Genomic DNA, 26782 nt, shown 5'->3' with positions numbered 1-26782 from the left:
TTATAGTGACTTTTCTTTCCAGACTTGTATAAAATATTACTTCCAGGAAAGCTCACAGAATTTAGAACATTTTGTCCAAAGGTAAAATTGCTAGTTGAGCCCCATGGGAGTTTTTTTGTTTTTGTTTTAAATGGCTGGGTTGTTGTTTTTTAGTGTGTGCATATAGATAGAGAATTTGGAGAAAGGGGATAAATGTTGAGGTAAATGAACGTAATGGAAACAAGTTGAGCTGATTAAAATTCCTGAGTGGCTGAGGGAAACCAGAAATGAGAGTGCTGGAGGGATAAGCGAACACGGTTTATAATTATCAGTTTATAATTATCAGATAATTTATTATTGGGAAATACTCTAAATGGCGGGGTCTAGCTGCCGCACTTCGAATCCCCACCACTACTCGAAGGCTGGGCAGAGAGAAGTTTCGACTCCTGTGTCGGCGCCTCCTCAGAGAGAGCGTTTGTCTTCACCACAGATCGACCGATCTGACGCGACGCCGCAAGAGGCCGCTGACCGACAAGCCTCACAAAGGGAAACCATTTTAAACTGGAAATCCGCGCGCCCGCGCGCTCAACGCCACTGCTACTCACGGCAGCGCGAGGCAGGAAAAGGGAGCCTCTGAATTGTGGGGACGTGACCTGGGTCAAGATAAAATATCCCTCCTGCGGGGCGGGGAATGGGGTAAAAATAGTTTTTTTCTCTCAGTGCTTCTGAGGAGAACTACAGGAGCGCCCACATCTTTTCAACCCAAAACCTGACTAGGTTTTTTTTTTTTTGTACTGAGTAAAGTGGAGTGAAAGAACCATCACATCCAAATTTCAAGCCCCAGAAGAGCACACATTCCTTAGCCGTTATCAGTTAAAAGAAATAAATGTATAGCTTTTCAGTGCTCCCCCCCCCCATAAAGAGTTGCCGGGACTCGCCACAAACAAACACCTCCCTCGTTAGAAGGGCAACGGCACCCACCTGAGGTGCCGGAACTGAGTTCCCGTGAGTTCCCGCCATTCTTATGGCAATGGGAGAGGCCAGCGGGAAGGTGAACTGAGCTGAAAAGGCTGCCTGGATTTTGAGCTCTGAGGAAGCTCGAGCGAGAGGTCCACGCAAGGAGCTGGAGCAGGAAGTGATTAACATTGGGGAGAAAGGAGAAGTTTAAATAGCAACATAAAAACCTGAAGGTCGCATTCACACCATACATTTGAAAAGCGTGATTATGCCTTTTTTTTTTTTACAAACACGGAGAATCCTGGGAAGTGTAGTTTGTTAAAGAGTGCTGCTAACTTGGCCCTCCAGCTGTTTTGGGACTACAACTCTCATTATCCCTAGCTAACAGGACCAGTGGTCAGGGGTGATGGGAATTGTAGTCCCAAAACAGCTGGAGGGCCAAGTTTGACTATGCCTGTGTGACAGGTATAGCTGCTAGCATAGTTCCCAGGACTCTCCATGGCTAACCGTGGCATAGTAGCTTGTGCTTTAAATGTTAATTCTAAGGAAAAAGAAAGCCAAAAGCTTGGCATGTGGGCCCGTAAGGTAGAATATGTGAAGGAAAGCGGAGTTGTTTAGCTTTTTTAAAAAAAGGACTTGCTAACTTCACTACCTGCAACTGTATGAATATTATTTCTGCATATGTTGCTCTGAGTTAATTGCAAGTATATGGGTGAGTGGGGATGCGGGTGGGGCTGTGGTGTAAACCACTGAGCCTCTGGGCTTGCCAATTGGAAGGTCGGCGGTTCGAATCCCCGCAACAGGGTGAGCTCCCATTGCTCGGTCCCAGCTCTTGCCCACCTAAGCAGTTCAAAAGCACGTCAAAGTGCAAGTAGATAATAGGTACCGCTCCGGCGGGAAGGTAGTCATGCTGGCCACGTGACCCGGGAAAACTGTCTGCGGACAAAGGTTGGCTCCCTCAGCCAGTAAAGCGAGATGAACGCCGCAACCCCAGAGTCATTCACAACTGGACTTAACTGTCAGGGGTCCTTTACCTTTATATGGGCAAGTAATTATATCTATGGCACAGTACACTATGAAAGGAATCAGTTAACTGGTGCTTGCTTACTCAGATTCTGGGGGTTTTTTTAATCCCTCCTGTCCTCCTCACTCCCCATTAATCTAATTCTTAAAACTAGAAGTGTATTGCTTTTCAGTACAATCTGCATAATCCGGGTTTGAACACTCTCTGAAAGGCAGGGAATGAAAGAAAACAATTATTATACACCATTCGGTCAGAGGAAGACAAAGCCATTACCTTGCGATCTGACATCTTGCTGAAGAATTTTGAAATACTAATTTCCACATGCTTCATTGTAATAGTGAAATGGTGCCAACCAGAGAGAATGGGGTGATTTCTGCACACCTGCTGGAGGGGAACCGACAAGATCAAGGGCAGGACATACATGTTGTCCTGAAATCCAGGCAACCTGAAAGCAGATCACTGAGGTGCAAACCTTCAGGCTTAGCTTCAGGTGGCTGCTTAGCTGGAGCTGAGGTAAAGGGAGATACATACATACATACATGCATACATACATACATACATACATACATACATACCACCTTTCTGCAGTACAACATGGGGGGGACATAGCTACAACATAACAACAGTAGTCATAAACAATAAATAAAACATAATACACAGCCAAACAGAACAATTTCCACATAAATCTCAAGATCTAAAATAAAGATGCAAAAAACCAACAGCAACAACCCCCACCCCCAAAAACAAAAAACTAAACACCACCTTAGCCCAAGAGTATGATACATTCCTACCATGCACAGATTTTACACTCCTTCCAGTTCAGGGTTAAAAAAATTTTTTGCCAAAGACTCTGACTCCTTCACAGCTTATGGAGTCAGAGAGAAAACCACTTTATCCTGTCCCAATTAAATACACAAACAAGTGGGAGAAACAAATCACAACCCAGGCTTAGTGTTATGTCCAAACTGTGTCAGGAGACCTCTATTCCCCTTAAAAGAGCTGTTGTTTTCAGAGTGTTGTGAAACTCAATTCTCCTTCGTAGGAGGACTGTAGCTCGCTGAAGGGAATATGGGTCTCCTAGCAACTCTGACCACCCTTTAACAAACTATAGTTCCCGGGATTCTTTGGGAAGAGGGGGCCATGACTGTTTAAAGTGTCATGATACTGCTTTAAATGTACAAAGCGTATGGGTGTGGGTTGTGTGTGTGCGCGTATACACACACACACGTGTACTTTGTTATTGCTGCTGACTTTCTGTGACTGATGTACCTACCCAGTTTTAAGTGGTATATATACATTTGCTTTAGAACTCTGCTTATTGACATTAGGCAGGTGCCCTTAATGTATTGCTTTAGACACCTGCTGAAAATATTTTATCAGACCTAACCGGACATATAATTTAGTTACCTATATTTGTTTTTAAAGCATAACTGGCTTTATCTGTGTTTTACTGAGAATTATTTTATGTATATTCATTTAATAGTTTTGTGGATCTTAACTGTGTTTTATCTACATTTTATTTGTACTCCACTTTTAAATGAACAAAAAATATATTAAAAATAGTCAGAAGATATATCATTAAACACAATTAACAACCTCCATTCTTAAGTGTGTTGAGTTGTTCAGTTTGTACAGCATAAATGCCATTTTGCTTAAATTCAATTTATGTCATGTAGTTGAATGGATAGAATCAATTTATTATATCTCAGTACCCCCCCCAAAAAATCAACACTTCCAGCTGTTAACTCATATTCAAATGCTGATACATACACAGACCAGAATATTTATCACAGCCACAAATCTCTAAGGAAATGACTCCATCTACTTAATATTTCAAGCACAAATACACTGGCACTATTTTAAAATTAAAACTAATTTTGTTTGTTCTGACAATATGGCAAAAAACATCACTTATACCAAGTGATAAATTATCCTGTAGGAGGCATAGTGAGATATTGTTGGAGGAATTCTACCTTTGCAATGACCTTATGGCACTTTCCTGTAATTACGTTTTAGGCTTGGATATTTCATATGCTGGATGTATTAAATGAGGTATGAACAGAATTTTAAAACTTGATGTGATTACTCACTGCCATGCTGAAATAAATGTGTGTTGTGAACTCCTAGAAATGCATTAAAAATTAAAAGCTTTTATTTACACAATGGCATAAGAGGCGGATGTATGAATGGTATTTATTGTGTTAGGGTTGCTTTAAAATTTACTGAATTCAGCTTTCAAACTGAAACACGTTTAAAATGCCACTGTGATTTCAATGGAGTAAAGGAACGGAGATGAGCAACGCTCAGCCTATCAAAGGTTTCAGCAGCTGCTCTGACTGCAGCCATCCTCCCAATCAGTCATTAGAGCTGACAGAGGGATGCAGGTGGCACTGTGGTCTTCTAAACCACTGAGCTTCTTGGGCTTGCAGATCATAAGGTCGGCAGTTTGAGTCCTCGCGATGGGGTGAGCTCCTGTTGCTCTGTACCAGCTCCTGCCAACACAGCAGCTTGAAAGCATACCAGCATAGATAAATAGATACCACTGTGGCAGAAAGGTAAACAGTGTTTCCATGTACTCTGGCACTTGTCATGGTGTCCCATTGCGCCAGAAGCAATTTAGTCATGCTGCTCATATGGCTTAGAAAGCTGTCTGCAGACAAATGCTCCCTCAGCCTGAAGTGAGATGAGGGCCACACCCTAGTCAGGGGTCCTTTACCTTTACCTTTACCTTTACCTTAGAGCTGATAATCACCAAGTTCTCCCTGATCATCTGCCTATAGGCAATTCTCAGAAGTATTCGTCTCACCCCTCATAATGTAGTGGACACCTGAAAAAAGTGTATTTCATTCATCTGATAAAACTTCTGCTATGTATAGCCTTTCTACCCAACAAAGGCCATCGGGCCATCAAGGTGACTCATATTTACATTATAATATTAAATTAAAACTTTGTCATTTAAAAAAAGAAGTAACTGTAAAACCAATCAGATAGTATATACTAAAATAAAGTCTAGCTAAACAGCATGGGCAAAACCTTTTATTTATCCAGAATATCTTGACCTGCCATTGAAAGGCCAAGGGGAGTTCAGCTGTCAAACCAGGCTAGGAAGGATGTTCCAAAAGAATACCACTGTCAAAAGGCTCCACTCCATTGTTGTAACTATTGGTCTAACCACAGAGACATAAAATATTCCGAGCAGGGAACACTCTGAAGATCTCAGCATGCAAAAAAAACCCTCATACATAAGGAAGCAAACATTTATTTACATAAGCAGGACCCTTCAAGTCGCCAAGTAACAACCAGGCAGCTATGGTCTAATTCTTAACAGTTTTCAAAGGCACCCCGCGTAAATCATATTACAGTAATCTAATTGAAAGGTATGATTGTGAACCCCATGCATCTTTCTATCAATTAACACTGACCTGAGCCAACATTACTATGTCCTTGATAATAATCTCCAATTCAGATAGAAGAACAATGAGGGCAAGTTAAACCAAATGAAATCAAAGTTGCTAAATTTTCATGATTTATTCTGGGGTATGACTCTTTTACATAGAGGCACACTGTTTTGTTTTCTGTTTCATAAACAAGGAGATTCCTGATCCAAGCATATTTTACCAAAAAAAAACCCATGTATTCATCTTGGGTTAATAAATGTTTTTCATGTTAAGATGAATGAGTTTACCTTCTGGTAGCACCTAATTCAACTTGATAGGATATGTGAGAAAAATATTTAAACATGGCATGACTTCAGAAGCATTAAGCCCTCTTCATATTCACTTATTACTTAGTCAGAGCATGACAGAAACAAATACAAAGCAGGATTATTTTTTATGTCTCATATTGTTTATTATCTCTTGACACTGCTGGAACATGCAAATCAATCTTCTCTTCCTCCTAAACTTAAATGAGATGCATTTTTAAACTAAAGCAAACAGCAGTAGTAAGAACATTTTAAAGTTAATTGCCAATTTGTGGTAATATAGCAGCTTTTTCATGCTGATAACTGTAAGAGCTAAATCTATATAAACAAAGTGACCTCTGAAATTCAAATGCACTTTACATGTACAATGTTTGTGTTCCTAGTTTATCTTAAGTATTTTATTCAGATTTCTCTGCTTGTGGCTCTGCTTCAGAGGTGGATTACTGCTTTTCGTTTCAGTTAGTTTTGCATGAAGATATTGAGTTTCTTTCTCTCTGGATTTATTCCTTTGTACTGTAAGAATGTATATAAAGATAAACTGCTTAAGGGATCAATATTACTTGTGTTTAGTCAATGCCTTCTTTATTCCTTTTTGTATTAGCTTATGAAGAAGATTAAACATATTTTTAACATATCTAATGACATTCTCAGTTTTGTCTTTTCAATATCTGCCCTTGATCCTAACAATACAATTTTTATTACTCTTTAAAAAATTGGGAACAGTCTAGGTTGCTGGACTCAGTGCCCTTTTGACGTGGGCTACCTCCAGTATGCCATTCTCTGTCCTTTCTATAGAGTTTATATCCAAAGATAACTGTGTCCCATTAGTTCTCACCACTCTACCAGGTTGTCATTATGTCCACTGTATCCATGCTGCCCTCTATGACAAGCCCTCCAGTTCACCCATCTTGGCTCAGAGGCTTCTAGAATTAGTGTATAAACAACCCTGAGCAGGGATGTTAAAGGGCATCATTTTTTATTCTACTTTGTATTTATTGCATTCAGAACTGTCTCCATTCTGCTGCAGTTCATCTTCTGCCAAAACCAGCATTATTCAACTCACTGTCTGCAATACTGAAATTATGTACCGGTAATTAATTGCATAAATTATGTTATTACATTATTCCACTCCATTTCAAGGCAAAGGGGTGGCAATTTTATGGATTATATAACATTTGCTGACTGAAAACATCAACCATGGTGAATACCATTCAGACTCACTGCCTTGATTTCCATTCTGGACATGGGACAAATAAGTGAACAACCGTGATTTCCACTCCTGTTTTATTGGAACTGTCTAACATATGGTAATATTCATCCCTAACTCTGAGTAAGACCTAGCTGGATACAAACTAGTGTTTTGAATTATATTTATTGTTGTTCTTTGATACATTACATGAACCAACCTGGGAATAATTTTACTGTTGAAAAGCGGGATAAATTAAATAAATAAATAAAGATTAATATAATTTCAGTCCAGATTTCCACACATTTTTTTACTATGCTAGAAGCATGCTTATGGACATTGTTTATGACCATAGCTTTTGACTGCCGAACTCACCTTGCAGTGAATTAAGCAGCTATAGAATTGTCAAGGCTTCCAGTGAAATTTTCCTTTTTCTGCTTTATATTCATCATGAGCCTTGGCTCCTTCTCAAGTAAATACGCTGACATTTAGAAGTAAAATGATGGATGAAAGTTTTTTTTTTTTTGTAAGCACAGGCCTTATTCTTGGGACTCATCACAATTTTGCTGCACATTGATTCAGAGTAAAATCATTTTTAAATGATTGAGACATAATATTCTTCCAAGTTTTTTTCTGAAGTGGCACTGAATAATACAATTGAAAACTTCTCAATTCAATAAAAATATGTTTCAAAAGAGTTGTCCCTGACAACAGAGAGATTATCAAGTTACTTGCAAGATCATGGATCTATCAGTGGTGCTTCTGATAGGTTTGCTAACCCCAGCTGTTGTTTTAAACAAGAGATACTTTCTATTTGATGCATTTGAAGGAGGAAGCTTGGGATCAGGAATCAGATAAATGCATTTATCATAAGATAAGACAAATCACCACGCTTCCTCCTTCGAAGTGCCATTGACAACAATCGGGTTCTTAAGGGGAGCAATACAACAAAACTTGTTTTCCAACACATCATATGCTTGTTATTCAGCACACTAAAGGCAATTGTGCAACTCCCCAGTGACTGTGATAAAGTCTCCAACCATCCTGTACAAGCTATTACTTTGTAATGTTGCGGTATTAAGTTGTTTTTGCTGTATTGTCTTGTAAAAAGAGAGTTTCTGGGGGCTGTCTGAAATGCTTCAAATACTATTCCTGCATTGCTTTTATCGCACATTGCAGGAGTGTTCGATCATTAACCCTTATGTGCTATGTGATATGGGGGTGGTGGGTTAGTTAGGGGAAAGTATGGGAAATATAAACAAACTTTCTTGGGCATTACTGCAACATCAATAAGTAGATCAGAGAGAGCCATATTTTCTGTGGTTTTGAATTTGCGATGTAATGATTTATCAGCTATGACCCCAAACCAGAGATATGTAAGTGCTGCAGAAGGCTAGCTTCCATAGCTGCATTTGAACATAGCCTCTGTTCCCCCACACTGAGTTTTTTGTACTTCTGCAAAGCTTGGAGTTCCCCCAAGCCTGCTAACTTCTCCATGTTAAGTATGGATACTGAGCTACACAGACCAATGGTCTGCCTCAGTATAAGGCATTTTCCTGACTACCTTGGTTTCATAAAGGTTGGCACTCAGAGAAATGAGTTCAGTATCAATATATAATATGCTAAAAAGTTGAGATTGGGCTTATAGAATATGATGTATCTCAGCAACCTTTGATCATCACAACAGCAAGTAATTATTTTATTTTTTTCTGGTTGTTGAAAGTTATGCCATGTATTTATTCTTGCTGTTTAATTATATATGCTGTATTTTAACTTTTTATGTAATCAGCTGTGTGATTCCTATCACAATGAAGAACATGTAATAAATATTTCAGATAAATCAGCTCTGGCATGCACATGGAGAGTTTTAATACCCTGGAGCTTCTCAGTAAACATTTAAATGCAAACATCACTTGGCATAAGCTGAATCTGACATCTTCATAGAAGTGAATGAGGAAGCCCTCTTGTGTTAGAATGGTAGTGTTGTGGATTCAGGGTTTGTATTTTAATAAAAACACTGACCATTGTTAATTATGGAGCAAATATGACAAAAATTAGGACAAACCACATTAAAAACAACACGAAGTCTTGTGGCACCTTAGAGACTAACAACTCTATTATAGCAAAAGCTTTTGTATCCTACAGTATGCTTCATTGGAGGGATGAAATGTTATCCTGAGTTATAGGTTGGGTAAATTAACTTCCAGCTCAGGATAACACTTTGTGCATCTGATGAAATGGACCATAGTTCACAAAAGCTAATACATCTGTTAATATTTATGGCGCTACAAGACTCTTCATAGTCCTTACTGCAACAGACTAACATGGCTGCATCTTGGAAAATGCAGTAAAATAATGGACCAATGAAAGTTTCACCTTCACATCTCATAATGATTCACCTGTTATTCCTCTTTGGTTGGGGTGCAAAATTAACATCGCCCAATGTAAAGCCAGCAGGCACTCTTCTAGTCAATGACCTTTCTCCTCTGTACAGACTTGTTTGCAAGAGTACACAGACACAAGTGGGCACAAACACATTGAGCTTCAGCACCCAGCAAAGGCTTATTTTGCAAAGAAACACCAAGTGTTAGTTGTTGAAACTATTTTGTGCATTCCCACAAACAAATGACACTATTTAGAATATTTCCTTTCTGACCAGTAGATAAAGTCTTTCATGTTGACAATGCTAATATTATATGCAAAAATATATTTTGTCTTTATATTTTGCAGATTTTATTGCTTTATATAAATTGCCCAGCAGGGACTCATTTTGAGAAAGAAGACAATTTCTCAGGACTGCACTGGACAGGGTCAGGATATTAGATTGCTTAAGGAAGGAATATGAAAAGAAAATGATCTTCTGTGAGCCTCATGCATACATAAGTGAAGTAGGTCCCAACGATTTTTAAAAGTTACTTCTTGAATTGCTTTGTAGAAGGTGTCTTCCTAAATGAATATTATACAATGCTTTTACTGCTTGTACTTAAAAAAAAACCCGCTTTAGCTTTCACAAGATACTATGGCATGACAATGAAGGACTTGTCAGTGTGGGGAACCCACTGTTTTATAGCTAGAAACTATACTTTTGTGACCACTTCTTTTTTATTAAAGAAAAACCACAATTCTGAATAAAATAAGGAGCAAAGGCTATGTGAAAAAAGTAATATTTTTGAGAGAAATTACAGAGCAGGTTGTAAGGAATCATTTCTTCTTGAGTGTTACTGAGACTACACATTTACACAATTGGTCTCTGGAGGATGGGTGTCTAGAATTAGCCTGCCTGAACATGAATGAACATTATTAATTACTGCATTTAAGAGAATTCAGATAAGTAAAGCCTTTCTAGTAAATGTTTCATGAGGTTGATATTGTTCTTGTAAATATCTCTTTCCACTTAATGGTTCAAACAGCAGTATTAATTTTATTTCTTTCAGCTAATATAACCATGCTGTCTTCTACCTTGCTTGAAAAGAATTTTCTCCAGGAGGTATCCTTTAAAAAGAATAATCTACAAATAAAAACATTCAATTTAATATTATGATATAGTGCAAAAGCTTCATTTTGAGAGACAACTTGTGAATGCTTGTGAATGTTTATTTTGCTATGAAAGAATTTTTCGTGTTGGGAAAGGAAATGTCTTCATAGTTCGCATTGGTTAGCTTAGCAATCAGATATTATCTGAAGCACAGATATGTGTTCTTAATTTTAGAAATAAATTTCAGATCCAGATTCTGATACTATCAGAGCCCTGTCAAACTGGTTGGATGCACATTTTCATTCAAATCAGAACACCCATCCAAAGGCAAAACTCACTGTGTGTGACTGCAGCTGAATCTACTACAGCAAAATGACAACAGGGTTCGTGTGTGTGTGTGTGTGTGTGTGTGTGTGTGTGTGTGTGTGTGTGTGTGTGTGTAGTTTAAGTAAGTCTAGTTTTCATATGCCATCAATCCAGCACTTTTATTGGGGTGGGATCAAATTGTCTAATATGTGTTTTTGAAGATAATGTGGCAGCTTTATATCCAAACATCTTCATATTGTCTTGCATTTAAAAAACCCAAACCTTAATATATTAACAGCTATGGCTAAATTACCGCATCCCAGTGTTTCTTCTATTAAGATAGATTAATGTATGTGCTCCTAATTATGGGTTGTAATAGGGAAAACATGCTTCTCTATTGTCTGTTGTCTCAATTTTAGATATATTTAGAAATTAACTACAAGGTGTTCCAGAGCTGCATGTGCTGGGAAGACTGTTTAGGAGCCTATTGGGACATGCACAAGGTCTTGTAGAAAGTGATTAACCTGCTATGGCTGTACTCGCATTGCTGCTATAAATATTTGTATGAGGTATTAGTAGTAGAATTCTCTGACAGTCATCTCTGACAGTCAACCTCTTTCCTCATCACTTCCTATTCCCTTTTGCACATCACTATACAAAAATAATATACTATCAGCCTTCCGTGTTCCTTTCTCCCACACCTATTTTCATGACTTCCACCATATTCTTACCATGACTAGAGCAGTGTTACCATTTCTATCAATCAACCAAGCCCTGTTATCTCCTTTAAATCCCTTTTCAAAGCTCATTTGTTTACCATTATTTTCCAAATCTCGGTAGATTTTTCCCCCGGTTCTGCGTACTCTCTGTTTCCAGTTAGCCTTCTATTCCTATTCCATTTTTGCTACCCCTTTGCCAAATTCTGTTTTTTTCTTTCTTTCTTTTTCTTTTTACTTCGCCACTGTTTTGTCCATGTTATCATATCAGAGTAATGGCTCGATGGAATTGTCGTGTCACTTACTACTGATATTTGTAAGGAGCTTTGGATGGAAGGGACTGTTGAAAGAGCAGGAAGACAAATTTGCTTTAGTTAATCCTCCTATATATTTTGGTATGAGTATTTCTCAAAGGATTTGTGGCCATCTGCTCTTTTGATTTCCAGACCTTTGAGAAGAAGCTCTTACTTGAATCTAGGGCACTACATAAATCTTAAGATGTTTATTGCCTTATTAGTACTTTGATTTTTTTGAAGCAAGCAAACTGCATAAAAGAACTGATTATTACTATGGACCAGAGTAACCCATGTGTTGTGGCTATATATAGAGAGAGAGAGAGACACATTATAGAGTAAATATATAGTTTTCAGGCAGGGAAGAAGTTTTGGTTAGCCAGGCTAATTTTTCAGCAGTTAGTCTTATAAGTGTTTCCCTATATATTGCTCCATTTATAATCACTTTTTAAAAAGATTTTTAAAGTAGTCATGTATTCAAAATTAAATTAAAATTATAAATTAAAATATGAAGGTAATTTTTTAAGACAATAAATGCTTGAATTGTTTAACTGGTACAGACTTCTGTTTGGAGAAGAAAATGACATTTTTGCCGACTGGATTCTGTTTTCAATTATCAATTGAAGTCTGACTTATATGGGTGTTGGTTATTCCACACCTTGATTTTGTAGAGTTATAGTAACTCCAGACCTTGGAATTCACACCGTTCACAATTTAGGACTGCAAGATCATTGAGCAAGGTCCTGACTACTTTTATTAATTTATTTGCTTGATTATTTAACAAGGTTTATAGACTGCTCAATCAAAAATAAAAGGAAAGGGCTCTAAGCTGTCTTGTGAGACTCTTGTTAAAATGTTGTTTGCACTGATGAAGCTGTATAGGTTAATAATAAAAATAATAAAAGAGTGAGAACAGTCAACTCTGGAAATCAAAAGCCCCTTCTGGGTCTCATCTAATTCAAGCACTGACTCGTAATTTGGGCATGCATCCACTGTTGTTTTTGTCCTGATCAGTACAGTGAAAGCTTAGCTGTTCATAAGGCTATCTGCTTACAGGTGAGTCTTCCTTTCCCATGTCTATATTTACAGGACCTTTTAAAATATTATCTGCAGGATTCAGTGGTGTGAATCATCACTTGGTATTAATAAAGGAAAAGTTCACACACTTTTGACCATTAGATTGTATCTTATGTCCTATTTTGTCTTGAATGAAAAAGAAGATACTTTATATTAGAGCTTTCAGGGGCATTGGCCAGAAATGGAACAGCGAAATGGTTTATACACCATGAAAACACATTGGAATCACCTCATCCTATGCTATCTTGGAAATGCGTAATCAAATGTTTTCTTTGACATATTTTTAGCAACCAAATGTTTTTGCTGGATTGTGCAGCAGAAACACATTTTATATTTTGGAAACCCCCTTAGAGGTTTTCTTACAGTGAAGCAGTATACAAATTTTATGAACCAAAAATAAATAAAATAAACGTGCTTCTCATCATAAAAACCATCTAGTCAGCTATGAAAGCTGCACAAGTAAAATAAAATGGTTAAAATATGAACACCTCTGTGGAACATAAATGAAAGGAAAAAAGTCAAAGGCACAATCCAGCCAAATAGATGGTGTTTAAGTCCCAATTATTTCATTATCATCCATTTGTTTGTCTGCCTCTTTTACACAATATTGTACCCAGTGGCTATTGGTAGTGGTCTATGATCATAATAAACTGATTGATTGATTGATTGATTGATTGATTGATATGGGTAGTGGTAGTAGTAGTACTTATTTGGTGCATTTTTATCACAGTAAACTCAAAGTGCCTTAGAATATTAAACAAAAATTAAAACCATTATAAATCTAAAACAACATAACAATTGAAAACAATCAGATGCATAAAAAGCTGCCTAAGACAGAAAGATGCCATAATATCTAAAACTCTTCAAGTTGAAGGTCAAAAGCCTAGCTGAAAAGAAGAATTTTGTCTGACACTTAAAAGTAACTAGTGATTATGCCAGGCAAGCCTTCCTGGGACAATGAACTCAATGAATTGAGACATGCTCAACTGCCACTATACTTCAGAAAGAGTAAAAAGGGTACATTTTAGCTGGATCATGCCCCATTGATTGTTTTAATTTTCTGTTTCATATAGATTGGGGGGGGGGGAGGATATAGGCTTACATTGAGATACCCGCTCATAGTGCAATTCTATACATGTCTACTCAGACATAGGCCCCACCGAGTTCAATGTTTATTTTTTATATATTTTTATATTCCCTTTGAAATAGTGTTTCCATGTAATGCTCTTAGAACAAGAAAATAGTACAGCATTCTTTTTTAGCCTAAGGATTAGACACCTCCGTTAAAATAATAGGAGAGTGGTATCTTTCAAGAGGTTGTGCCAAGTCTTTGGAAAGGCTTTAACAAATCACGGTATTCTCTATGTTGTTCAGCCACAAACAATGATAATTAGTCCTCAGGTCTGCTTAAGAGTTGAATTGCCAATATTTTTGACTAAGACAATCTTTGAATTTAATTTTGGGTGGTGAATTCCTGAGGCGAAATATTTGGGTGTCTCACCTCAGGAATTTTTGTGGAAATCCAAACGTTTCGACAAAAGTAGCAAATTTCTCAGGGGCTCTTGGTAGGTTCCTAGGTTGTCCCCAGATTTTACCTGAAATGAAACTGAAGGAAATTTGGATGTAAAACATCCATGGAAAATTGTTTCCACTGGCTGGAATACAAATAATTACTAAGTAGTTCAACACAAATGAGGCTCAAGACCTGTGATTTTTGAACAGCTGCTCTTAATACCAGATGGCAATGGGGGGAGGGAACCAACATGGAGGAGGTTTTGACATAGTACAGGAGAGTGCTGGGCATGTCCAGTCTCTTGGGGTTCTTCCAGACGGGTTTTTGTTGTGGAATAGGTGCTGCTCATGCACACAAGTCTTTCCATGGAAAATTCAGTAAATTTATTTAGAAGTAAAAAAACCAGTTGCCAATTATTCATTTGTGAGATCAAAGTGATCTGCTTGCAGTACTAAGCACCGCTGTCTGTAAGAACTCTTGGTTTTTGTATCCCAACTACAGTCTCTTAAGTTGGGCCCAGGGATTTTCCATTATCTGTATTTTCTGACACCCCTTTGTCCTTCAAACCAGAGAAGGCTTGTGCTTATTTACACAAAATACTGATGGCCTCATTTCATCCTTTCGGTATGTGCAACCAGTATAATGTACTACTCCATTTTCCAGTCCTAGCAGGAAATAAATCCACAACTGGTCACAAATACATGACTTGTGGGCTCAGTTCATTCTGAAAGCTTCAGCAAACATGTTGTCTCTAACAACACATCTGAGGTAATGTTTATAAAAGTCCGGACTGTTCTGTTTCCTAGTTATTGGTGATATGAGTGTTATCAAAACACGCCATTACAGCTTTTCTTGCCCTTGACTTTCAGGAGATCAGATGAAGGTGATGTTGGAAAGGAAAAGTTAACTCAGTGTTTGGATACTAAGTCAACACTTCTTTCATGAAGCTGAAAAGCTGTTTCTGGCTTTTATGGCCGATTGTATTAAAGTTTTGCGCTGAAGAAAAAGGATGCTTTCACTCCCTTTCTGGTTTAGAACATAAAGAAGGAATCAGATACCAAAACCCTTTAAAAACAGAGATGAACTACAAAAGATGCTGTGAAACCTTTTATCAGAGAAGCATTCCAAAAAGTTTAGTATGCTTCAAGTGAATACTCTGTAGATCTTTAAAATGGTGTAATTATTAAAACACATTTCCCTACAGAATCCGTATGTTAGTCTCATATCACACTGCATTCCTATGCTTTTATTAAGGTGCCAATTGTTTGTATCCAAGACAGAGGTTTTCAACCTTTTTGAGTCCATGGCTTCCTTGACCAACTACATTTTTTCTGAGGTTCCTCAATGGGGAAATGCACTCCAAGCCATAGAAGCCCAGTTATGTCCCCACTTGCCTGCAAAGCCAGCAAGCCCTCAACCCTTGTGGAGTGTTTTCTTTCTCCTCTCCTTGGGAGTCCTCTGGACAGCAGCTGCCCCCCCTTCCTTCAAGGAAGGTGCCACAGGGGCCGGGGAAGAGAATAACACCAACAGAGACTGGCCAAAGAGTGAATGTGAGGCCAGCACATTACTCACCATGGAAGGCAGCAGTGGCAGCAGCAGTTGCCACCAGGCCTGCATACTGGGAAAACTCCCCTTCAGCACTGGGCACTCAGCTCCCAGGCAGGCATTGCACACAGCAAGCACAAGAAAGGCCAGTGCCTGCCCACCCAGTCTCCCAGTTGTTAGTCCATTCCCAACAGCAAGGGCTGGTGGACTGGCTAGCTGGGCTCCGTCACCCACTTGCTTACTCCAAGGCTGCCTCAGCTCCTGGCAACCAGCACCCCCTGGCCAACCCCAGAGGCACCATTCACCTGCTGAGCATGTAGCCAGGGCTGCTGCAACAAACAGCTGTGCAAGCCTTTGGGAGACAGATACATGAAAGAGCATCAGAGGAGGAAGGGAAGGAAAAAGGGATAGACGTCAATGTTGTCTGTGGCACCCCTGATCATCATTCAAGACTCCTCAGGGTGCCATGGCACACTGGTTGAAAATTTCTGTCTATTGAAATGTTTTGTTTTGTTTTGTTTTTGAATTGCATCGGCCATATTTCCAATCATAGAAAACATTTTCCAGGATGCTTCTTTTATAAATGTTTCCATAGCACCTTCAGAGATACTTCTAGATTTTCTGGTTTTTATGTGTGCGTATTTGTACGTAAAGGTAAAGGGGGGACCCCTGACCATTAGGTCCAGTCATGGCCGACTCTGGCGTTGCAGTGCTCATCTCGCTTTATTGGCCGAGGGAGCCGGCGTACAGCTTCCGGGTCATGTGGCCAGCATGACGAAACTGCTTCTGGTGAACCAGAGCAGTGCATGGAAACGCCGTTTACCTTCCCGCCGGAGTGGTACCTATTTATCTACTTGCACTTTGACGTGCTTTCGAACTGCTAGGTTGGCAGGAGCAGGGACCAAGCAACGGGAGCTCACCCCGTCACGGGGATTCGAACCGCCGACCTTCTGATCAGCAAGTCCTAGGCTCTGTGGTTTAACCCACAGCGCCACCCGCGTCCCTCGTTTTGTACATAAAGATGAAATAAATTAATAGGGAACAAACTTTTAACAGTGAAAAATTATATAATCAAAGTAGTTTACTGTTAATTTTTTTTTAAAAAATATTGAAAATGCAATATGAAGAAAACCACAGTTCTTTCATTCTTCCATGTTTATATATTATATAATCTTTCACCCTAACACATATAATCACATACTTATACATAATGTCTCTCCCTCCCCACCAAGACCACCACACACACAGACACACAAGCACGGGCCATTTAAGGTGGAGCCTATCTCATTGAATATACACACACAAACCATTTGGCTTGGGAAAATGCTGATCTAGGCTGTCTATCCCAAATGAAAGTCCTCTATGTAAATAATGGGTGTAGTCCTGTATAGTTGTTGTTGTTCAGTCGTTTAGTCGTGTCCCACTCTTCGTGACCCCATGGACCAGAGCACGCCAGGCTCCACTGCCTCCCGCAGTTTGGTCAGACTCATGTTGGTAGCTTCAAGAACACTGTCCAACCATCTCATCCTCTGTCGTCCCCTTCTCCTTGTGCCCTCAATCTTTCCCAACATCAGGGTCTTTTCCAGGGAGTCTTCTCTTCTCATGAGGAGAGTTATATTTATGTATGCTTAAACCCAGTAGCTTCAATAAGCCTAAATTCATCTAACTCAGGAGTAGCTGGTCCAAAATCTGGATTATGCCCTCCAAGCCACTGAAAGTGACCCATCAGCCCCTTCCTGTCTATCACGTCACTGGGTTGAGGGTGGGGAGATGTTTCTCTTCTCGGTCCAATACTGCAGTGGGAAGCAAAATCACTGCCTGCTGCTCAGAGAGCACTCTCTGAAGACCAGAAAAGCCATTTCCTTCTCCATCACAGCACTAGACCTGGTGCAGATGTTTAAACTTCTCCACCAGATACAGCCCTACAAAGGAGAAATCTCCCCATCACAGCACTGGAATGAGAGGAGGTTTTAAACTTCTATAGCAATCCCAATGCTGCAATATGGTTCAGTATGGTGTTTCTGTGTGTAAGAGAGTAAATATGTTGCATAGGCCTGCATGTGTGGGAGGGAGTGCATGGGGGCGAGGGAGGTATTGCATTTGTGGAAAGTACAGTGTGCACATGTGAAAATGAGTGCTCAGTGGCATGTTTGGTCATGACCACCACTGGCACGTGACTCTCTCAAAGTCAATTTATCTAAACTGAAAAGCTCCACAAGTTATAACCTTTCCTCATAGGGTAGTTGCTCCACCCCCTTCATAATTTTACTGTATCCTTTTGATGTGCAACATTCAGAACAAGATACAGGATTCCAAGTGTGGTTGCATCCTAGATTTATATTATAGCATTATGATATCGGCCATTTTGTTTTCAGTCCCTTTCAATGATCCCTGGCATAGGCTTCATCTATTTTACACACTGAGCCGTCTAATGTTTGGTTATGCACATAAATCTTTTAAAGGACCCATTTTTAAAAAAATGAAGGCAAGTGATAAAGACAGCCTGAACAGATTTGGAGATGAAGAAGGAACTTTCATGTGCTGCTGTATGTTGTTCAGTAAGGAAAGCAGTCATTGGCACATAGACTACATGCAAATTCAGTGTGCAGGAAAGTACAAGTAGGATCCCGTTTTATAAACAACCTTTTGTTTGGGAACAGCCTTGATTTTAAAGTCCACTAATCTTTAATGTAAATTAAGCTCTTCTTCTTTCTCTTCATGGTTGACGTCTCAGTCATGCATTTCCCTAAGATAAATACATTAATCAGTATAGATTTTTATAGCCAACTTCACAGCCACTTCAGGGCATACCAAACACACATAATTGTAAACTTTTACTTTTTAAATAACAATTGACATATTTGTAGCTAGACATTGCATTCATGCAAAAAGGGTTAGAAGTGTTTTTTTACAACCCATATTCACCCAATTAATTTGAGTTTAACAAAAACATATTATGGTTGCAAACCTAAATACACTTATTGAGGAGTAAGTCTTATTGAGGAGCAAGTCTCCAGATAGTGGGACTTGATTTGAAGTAGAAATTAAGAGGCCTTTTTTTAAAATCCTGTGAGATTTATAATATAAGGGCCTCTCTGGACTCTTCCCTACTCTGTCCTGCAGAGGTCAATCTTGTTCCTCTTTCTGTTTCTTCATGCTCATGATGCCACTGAGAAAATAGTTTGAAGAGAGCCAAACTCTCTCTTCTTATAAACTCGAGGGTGACATGGAAATTTACATACAGCCCTCAAGGTCACAGCTTTGGAGTGGTGGGTTCCAGCCTTGGAAGGGCTTGTCAGTTCATCTACTCTGCATCGGAGGGTGTTTACAGGGACACACACACACACACAGACACACACACTGAAGCTGGTGACCACCATTCATGCTTTATCACCTATGAGGCTAGACTAATGGAATGCTTGCTCAGTGAAGCTCCTCTAGAATATTCTTTGAAATCTTCAGCAGGTACTGAACCTAGCAGCTTGCCATCTACTGAGGGTGGTTGCTCATCCTCATTTTGCATTAGTAACATACATCTAAATCCTTATTATTACTTACAAGGTCCAAAATGTCCAACATAGTGGACTAGCTTTGGTGGGAGCATAGAATTAAGTTGACGGGGGTGAGAGGGTTGGGGTTTTGGGTTTTTTTTTTAACTTTTTATTGTGGTCTGCTTTCTTGTGAGATTTTATCAGAGGTATGGGGCAAGCTGTTTTATCAGAGGTATGGGGCAAACAGAGGTATGGGGCAAACAGTAAATACCCCCAACATTACTTCACAGGACTTTGTCCTTCTTCAGAGAAACACAGACCCTATTTAGAGAGCATTCATGGGGACAATGTCAAAGCATCAAACCTAATGAGCCTGCCCCACTCTCCCACTCCAGTGAACATGCAGACGAGAGGCAGTAGGGCAATTCTGCTCCCCCATACATACACTGATATTGCCCCACACATTGCCTGAAATGTTCCATGTGTGGGGCTGAATGGGGCTGCAGCATTTTCTACATTTGTTCTTAAGAAGATGTGAACAGTACTGAAGTAAAGCAAAAAGCTGGGCCAGAGGTGATTTTAGGGTAGTGCGACTGGTTCACCCGCACTGGGTGCTGTGCTGCAGGGGGCGCCACTATAATGCTGTATAACAGAGTTAGAGAGGTGGGTAAGTGGCTTTGCACAAGGCGCTGCTGAAATTTGAGAGCCCAAAGTCCACCAGTGTTTGGGTGCAGTCATACTGCAGCACGTAAGATTCAAGTAACATTTCTTGGTTTGGAATGTGTGCTCCTACCAGAGATGACAATGAATAGCCCAACAATGGCTTTCAACATTTGTGTTGCTTCCGATTAAAATTAAGTTGCCAACTTCACAATTTCGAAGAAGTATTTTCCTTTTAACCAACTGCAAAGGAGCTGTGAAGCACATGTCATATTTGCTTTGAGTCATGGTTGGTGATAGCATTGATAATTTTCAGGGACAAACGCCATATCAAATCAGAGAAATGGATAGAACAACTACACATCAACAGGCACCTGGTTTGACTCAGATATGCCTGCCTTGCTCCAGAGCTTGGGTGAAGAGATTGTACAGCCCTAATGAGAACCTCTAGCTGCACTTTGTGCATGTTACACCTTTGGGAAGCTGGCTTTTGAATGTCTTTTTCTCAGTGTAGCTTTTCAAAAATCAGATACTTTAAAAAAATGCACAACACTATGGACTTTATTTATTTATTTATTTATTTATTTATTTATTTATGAATTTATAAGTCCCCTTTACCCCCAAAGGAGCACAGGGTGATATACAACAAGCATGTAAACATCATAATACAAACCTTATTGTTACTAAATGTAATTCTTCAGTGGCCTCATAAAACATGTGAATATGATCCCTCCAGTGACATCCCCAGTCCTTTCCCAGCAATGCATTTACAGTAGAAGAATCTAACTGAAGGGCTTTGAAACCTTCTCTTGTTTAACATAAGCACCTTAAATAACCTGCCCTCCTTTACATTTATTGCCTTCCCAGGCTTGCAGTCAAACCTCTGTTTCATCCCACTTTGCTCATCATTCAGCCAAAGTAGACATATTTAATCCACGTAGCACGTCTCCATAATTCCTCTGAGGCAGAATTCCTGGAATAAATATATACTGCCAGAATGAGCCAATGGGCACCCTCACTCCATATCTTACAATTGGTCATATCTTACAATTGGTCATTATGGGGCTGGATACTTATTGTGCTGTCAGGCTCATCACATGTTGTTACAGAATTTGTTCACCAACCTCTAGAGGTCAGTGTAGCATTTTGGGAATAGGATACTTAAAAAATATATATACAGACATCTGCATTGATCCATTACGGAAAGAAAATTTCAAAAACAGGAACATACTCCTTTGATTAAGAGCAACTAAAAACTATGAAGTAGCAGGCTGGAAGTGTCTTGTACTTGGAATCAATTAAAGATTCTCAGCAAGATGCAAATTTGAGTTTGCTAACAATGAATCTGGATGTTTCAGCTAGCTGTTCAGATGAAATTTCTTCAAATGAAATTTTAACCAGGAGTGGGGATAGGTATCAACTCTTACCTTGTTACAAGAAACGGGAAAAGTCTATATATAAGTTTACAAGCAAAGGCAAAGTTCTCCAACTTTCTTTTCAAGTTCTAGTGCTTCCTCTTCACTATTTTTTTTTTTTTTAAATTCAGAGCAGCTGCTTGCAGCACCCAGTAAGTATTTTATTTCACAGTTATATGCATTGAACCTAGTGAACTTACCAAGACCAATGGCAATGCCTTCACTGACTTCAGGACTGGGAGCCACTTTACTAAATTACTTGACAGGAATAATTGCATAAAGGTAAAATTATTTGCATTATACTAAGAGGAAAAACTCATACCTGATATTTTCTGTTGATCCTGCCCCCACCCCGTGGACAATTGTTGCCAAACCATAGCATGCAGATTGCTTAATTCTGCTGCATGTATACAATTTGAATTGTGTAGAATTATATTAAATTCAAATTTATTTGTGAGGATGTTACACATCTTAATAGTGTGTTCTTCTCACACTTTCCTGCTCATTTCCCCATTGTCTTCCTAACTGCAAAAAGTCTGGTGTGTGTGTGTTTTAATTGATTTGTTGCACCAGAATGGCAGAGCATTTTAATCCACTTTAATGGTGCAAATCTAAATTTTCACAATATGCTTGAATCCCTCCTGCAAAAGCTGCCTGTCTGGAGTTAACCACAGTTAATTTTTCATTCTACCCTTACAAGTGAAACTGTGCTGTCCAGTTGTGTGCTCCAGCCAAGGAAATTACACACTTTCCATCCACCTTCAGAAAACTTGTGCACAAGACTTCATATAAGAAACCTCTGAGTTATTCAGAACTGGTGTTAGATAGGTTATTCTGAATAGTTTCAGCTATCCCAAAAGCTCACATACTCCCATACCAACAAAGATAAATTCAATAAGAAAGTTAGTATTCACACTTATTTTCTCCGCTTCTTGCCTGCAGCATATTAGTTTTATCAGTACAGTGCCTGTGTTCTATTTTATAGTACTGTTCAGGTAGCACAGTTGTTTGTGTTCCCGGGAAAGTGATGAATTCTTTATAGCTCTTGAAAGGTACAAATAATGTGTTTTGTGAAAGTTTGTTTCCGAAACACAAAGCGGTCTCCAGTATGTCTCTGAATCCTCACACTATTCTCCTCGATAAAAACTATTATACACTGTAAAAACAGCAATATCTTGCATCAGTAATTTGGAGGGACAGTGGGTTGAGGGACCACACTTGGAACATTCATGTCTTAAAAAACTAATAATAAGCAATAGAAGCAGTGCTACAGAACAAGTGAAAACCCTCCCACACACATTGCCAAGGTGCTCCCAACAGAAATTATTTCCTGTGCTAAATCTGGCAATAACCTAAGCATTTGGAAGGCAACAGGAATCATCCTGCTCAACCTTAATCTCTAATCCTAATGTCACAGAGTTCACAGTGAAAGAACAAAAGACCTGATTCAACCATTTAGAAGAAGAATTATGCTGGTATTTAAATGGCTCCTCCAGTCATCAAATACAAACACACAGTCTTGGGTCTTGTACTTTTTCAGAACAAAGTTTTCTGTTTCTCCACCTGGACTCTTCATACTCAGTTGTTGAAAAACAAATCCATATAAAAATCTATCTCTACCTTGCCATTGATGGCAATAGGGAATGTGCTGCTGGTCCTTCAGATAACAGTAATACCTCTGTTCATGGAGGGGTTATTTTTTAATAGGCCCCTCTGTCACTACTTATTGCCAACCTTTTCACTATTTCACAACTGAATATCAGGTAATAGAGAGCCAGCATGGTCCAATGCACTAGTCTTCAACTGGTGGGTCAGAACCCACTACTGAGTCACAGCCTGGTTCAAGGTGGGTCACAACAGGAACACTACCACCATGCAATTAAATGTTAGAAGGTTAAGAAATGGGTTCGCAAAGGCATGAGCGGGTTAAAAGTGAGTGCTGGGTCTGAAAAGGTTGAAGATATCTGGTCCAGTGGATGGATTAAAATTCCTATTCAACTCCATCATGTTGAGTTACAGATAGGTAGCCATGTTGGTCTGCCATAGTCAAAATAAAAAAATTCCTTCCAGTAGCACCTTAAAGACCAACTAAGTTAGTTCTTGGTATGAGCTTTCGTGTGCATGCACACTTCTTCAGATGCAAGAATATCTGAAGAAGTGTGCATGCATCTGAAGATGTATCTGAAGATGTATCTGAAGAAGTGTGCATGCACACGAAGGCTCATACCAAGAACTAACTTAGTTGGTCTTTAAGGTGCTACTGGAAGGAATTTTTTTATTTTTCCATCATGTTGACTGTTCCTTCAGCATTAAGTCATATCCGTAAACATCTGCTCAGCATCTGTTCTTCATATGCAGTATGGGAATCATACTGACCTACCTCACTGGGTTGCTGTGGGAAGAAATAAGGGACAAAAATGGGACAGAGGAATTGCACAGAAGCTAAACAAATTCTTTTTATCACTCTTAACTGCAGAAAAGAATTGGAAGCACATCTTGGAGGGATACCATGAGTTATCAACTGGCAATAGTTTGAAGAAAGGCAGGATCAGTTATTCTTCTAACAGTGCATCATTAACTAATATAATTCATGACTACATAGTGCAACAGTGACTCTTTAAAAAGTCTAGACAATATATGAACAATAGATTTATCAATCAAATAGCATTAATAGCTGAAAAGCAAGCTTCCCTGGAGATAGCTATCACAACTGTGCTCTACATGTGAGTTGCCTAGGAATATGGATCTGGTGGCTACTGTTGAAGATGGAGCCTGTGACTAGCTGGACCTTGTCTGATCAAGCAAAATACTTCTTACATTCATGTTGTGAAGAAGTACTTTGTTTTTTGTTTTTTTAAACAACGTTTAAATGCACTCTTACAAATGTTACATCTTATTGCCAGCACTGCAGCTTGCAGGGTGGAATTTTCCCCCTCTCCCCACCCCTTTATGGTGTTATGGGTCCGCTCCCATAACACTCCCCAGTCACATTTCAAGGAGCACATGGCAGGGCAAAGAGGGGGAGACCCCTTTGTGCAAGCAGAAATCCTACCGCAGGACTTTTGCTTATGGAGAACATTAGGTGAATCCTGTCCTTTATTTCCACATATATCATGCTAACAGTGGCTTCCACTCTTCCATCTGAGTACTGTATTTAGCATGAAGAATATATCAAGATGGATTGTACGCCCATAGACACTCTCTTGGGCTAGACTGTGTTTTGATTATAATAAGCTTTCCGCTGTTCTACTGAGCCACATATACAATCATTTTTGCAATCACCTTTGGTAACAGTTGTTCTGCTTACTTGTGAAGCAGTCATGTATCCATTCAGTGCTGTGCTGTGCTCTGTTTGTGTGTGTCTCTATAAGCTGCAGCAAAACTCCAGCAGAACTGAATAGTGTAAGAATAATGATAAGAAAACATATGCTTGCCTCTAAAAACCATGCCTATTTCACATTTCACATTTTGTCAGACTCAGCCAAGAGGTTCAACACAGCTTTATCTGAGTGGTATGAACCCAGAATAACATCCGGTTGGAAATGATAGAATGTGGACTTAGTGGGGGCAGCGAAGGGGGCAGATGCGCACTGTTTCAACTCACCTGGGAGTTGGACTTCACAGTTCTCGGAGTTGAGAATATTTCAGCAGTGATGGAAGTGATGGAATTGGGAGATTAGCAAAACCAATTGGTACTTTAACTGTAATAAGTTCCAAAAGAAGGGTCACAAAGCATAATGATAGAGAGACTGCAATGAGGCAGAAGTGCCTTTACTCATGGAATGTAAAGATTTCTATCATTTTTCAAGTTAATAATTGAATGAACTCTTGTAAGAGTAAGATAACAAGTACTGTGCGGCTCAGCTGCCCATTTGAGTGTTGATGCCAATATCTCAGAGACAGAGATGTGTGTCCACTGTCATATATCTCCAGAAGTTGTTGGATGTCTCATAGACTTGTACCTGTTAGTCGGAAGCACTAACTGAACAAAACAAAGGAATTTAGAAGACAATGTCTTCAGCGATCTGAAGGCACAGAATTAGACACTTGTCTAAGGAGCTGCCTAAGCTACGTCACATAACTCAGTTTATGAACCAGAACATTCCTGTTTCCAAGAACTGGCGCTTGGGCCTAGGTCTGTAGTATTTTTGTAAACAAGTTATAGGGGTGGAGTGGCGAGAAACAGAGATATTGACCATGTACTGCTGAATGCATTAACAAAATCATTTTCGTCTTTGGAAGTATAATATATGTGAGGTGTTAAGGCTGGCTATTTTGGATATGAAGGGAAGGGGCCAAAGCTCAGTGGTAGAGCACATGCTTTGCATGTAGAAGGCCCCTGATTCAACCTCTGCCACCTCCAGGTTGGACTTGGAAAAACTCCTGCCTGAAGCCCTCAGGAGCCATTGCCAGTTAGAAAAACAGGCCAGAACAAAGGGCAGGGAGCAGGTGGGCCAAATGACAGTGGGCCTATGATTTTGAGGGGGCCTACTCTGAGTTCCCCTGGGGGGAACCTTTTGGTAAAGATTATTGAAATGAGGACTACATTTCCCATCAGGCCTGGGCCTATTTCCAGCTTTGCCTGTAGATGAACAAATGGTTTCACTTAAAGGTAAAGGGACCCCTGACCGTTAGGTCTAGTTGCAGACGACTCTGGGGTTGCAGCGCTCATATTGGCCAAGGGAGCTGGTGTACAGCTTCTGGGTCATGTGGCCAGCATGACTAAGCCACTTCTGGTGAACCAGAACCAGAGCAGGTGAACCAGGGCTGGATTAATCACCAGGCCAAGTAAACTATAGAGTATGGCCACAGCCAGTAGTGATGCTTATGGTGAGGTGGAACTACTGGATGGGACTGGGGCAGTGTGGAGGCAGGAGTGAGGTCAGAGCTGTATGGAAGCAGCCAATCTGCCATTCCTCCCATGTACCCATGCAGCCTCAGACTTGCCATCACCCTGTGTGGCCCACAACCGAATAGTGGCCTTTAAAAGAAGTGTTTTTCTGAGACATGTGATTAACTTGCTTAATACTTATGATTACTTTAAAATTGCTTGCTGTTCAAATATCATCACATATCAAGGGTGATGGTGGTAGTAGTCATCGTAATCGCAGATATGGCAGATTTTTAAAACTCTGGTTGCTCTAGAAGAATGATTGCTGTGTGCCATAAGTTGCTTAGAAATCTTTGGGTAAAAAGCGACTGACAAGTCAAATAAATACTAATACTAACATGCCCAGTATAAGGAGAGGATTGTCTCTCTGAATCTCTACATACATATAAATGGAACATAGGAACAGATGAAGCTGCCTGATACTGAATCAGACCATTGGCCTATTTAGCTTAGTACTGACTACTCTGACTGGCAGCATCTTCCCAGGGTTATCTAAAAGGGCTCTCTGGTAGCCCTAGCTGGAAATTCTAGGAACTTCTGATAACTTCTGC

General features: G+C 39.6%; 1 long non-coding RNA gene across 1 annotated transcript; it reads left to right on the top strand.

Annotated features, from left to right (window-relative positions):
- Positions 1-966: 966 nt before the first annotated feature.
- Positions 967-10387, top strand: LOC310697006. Its single transcript, XR_014520842.1, has 3 exons — positions 967-1169; positions 9580-9737; positions 10284-10387. It is a non-coding gene; the product is annotated as an uncharacterized lncRNA (long non-coding RNA).
- Positions 10388-26782: the final 16395 nt, after the last annotated feature.

Source organism: Podarcis liolepis, assembly GCF_965112155.1.
Source record: "Podarcis liolepis genome assembly, chromosome: 2".
NCBI classification, from domain to species: Eukaryota; Metazoa; Chordata; class Lepidosauria; order Squamata; family Lacertidae; genus Podarcis; species Podarcis liolepis.
The sequence above is the reverse complement of the archived record's forward strand: the minus strand, read 5'-3'. Positions and strand labels throughout refer to the sequence as shown.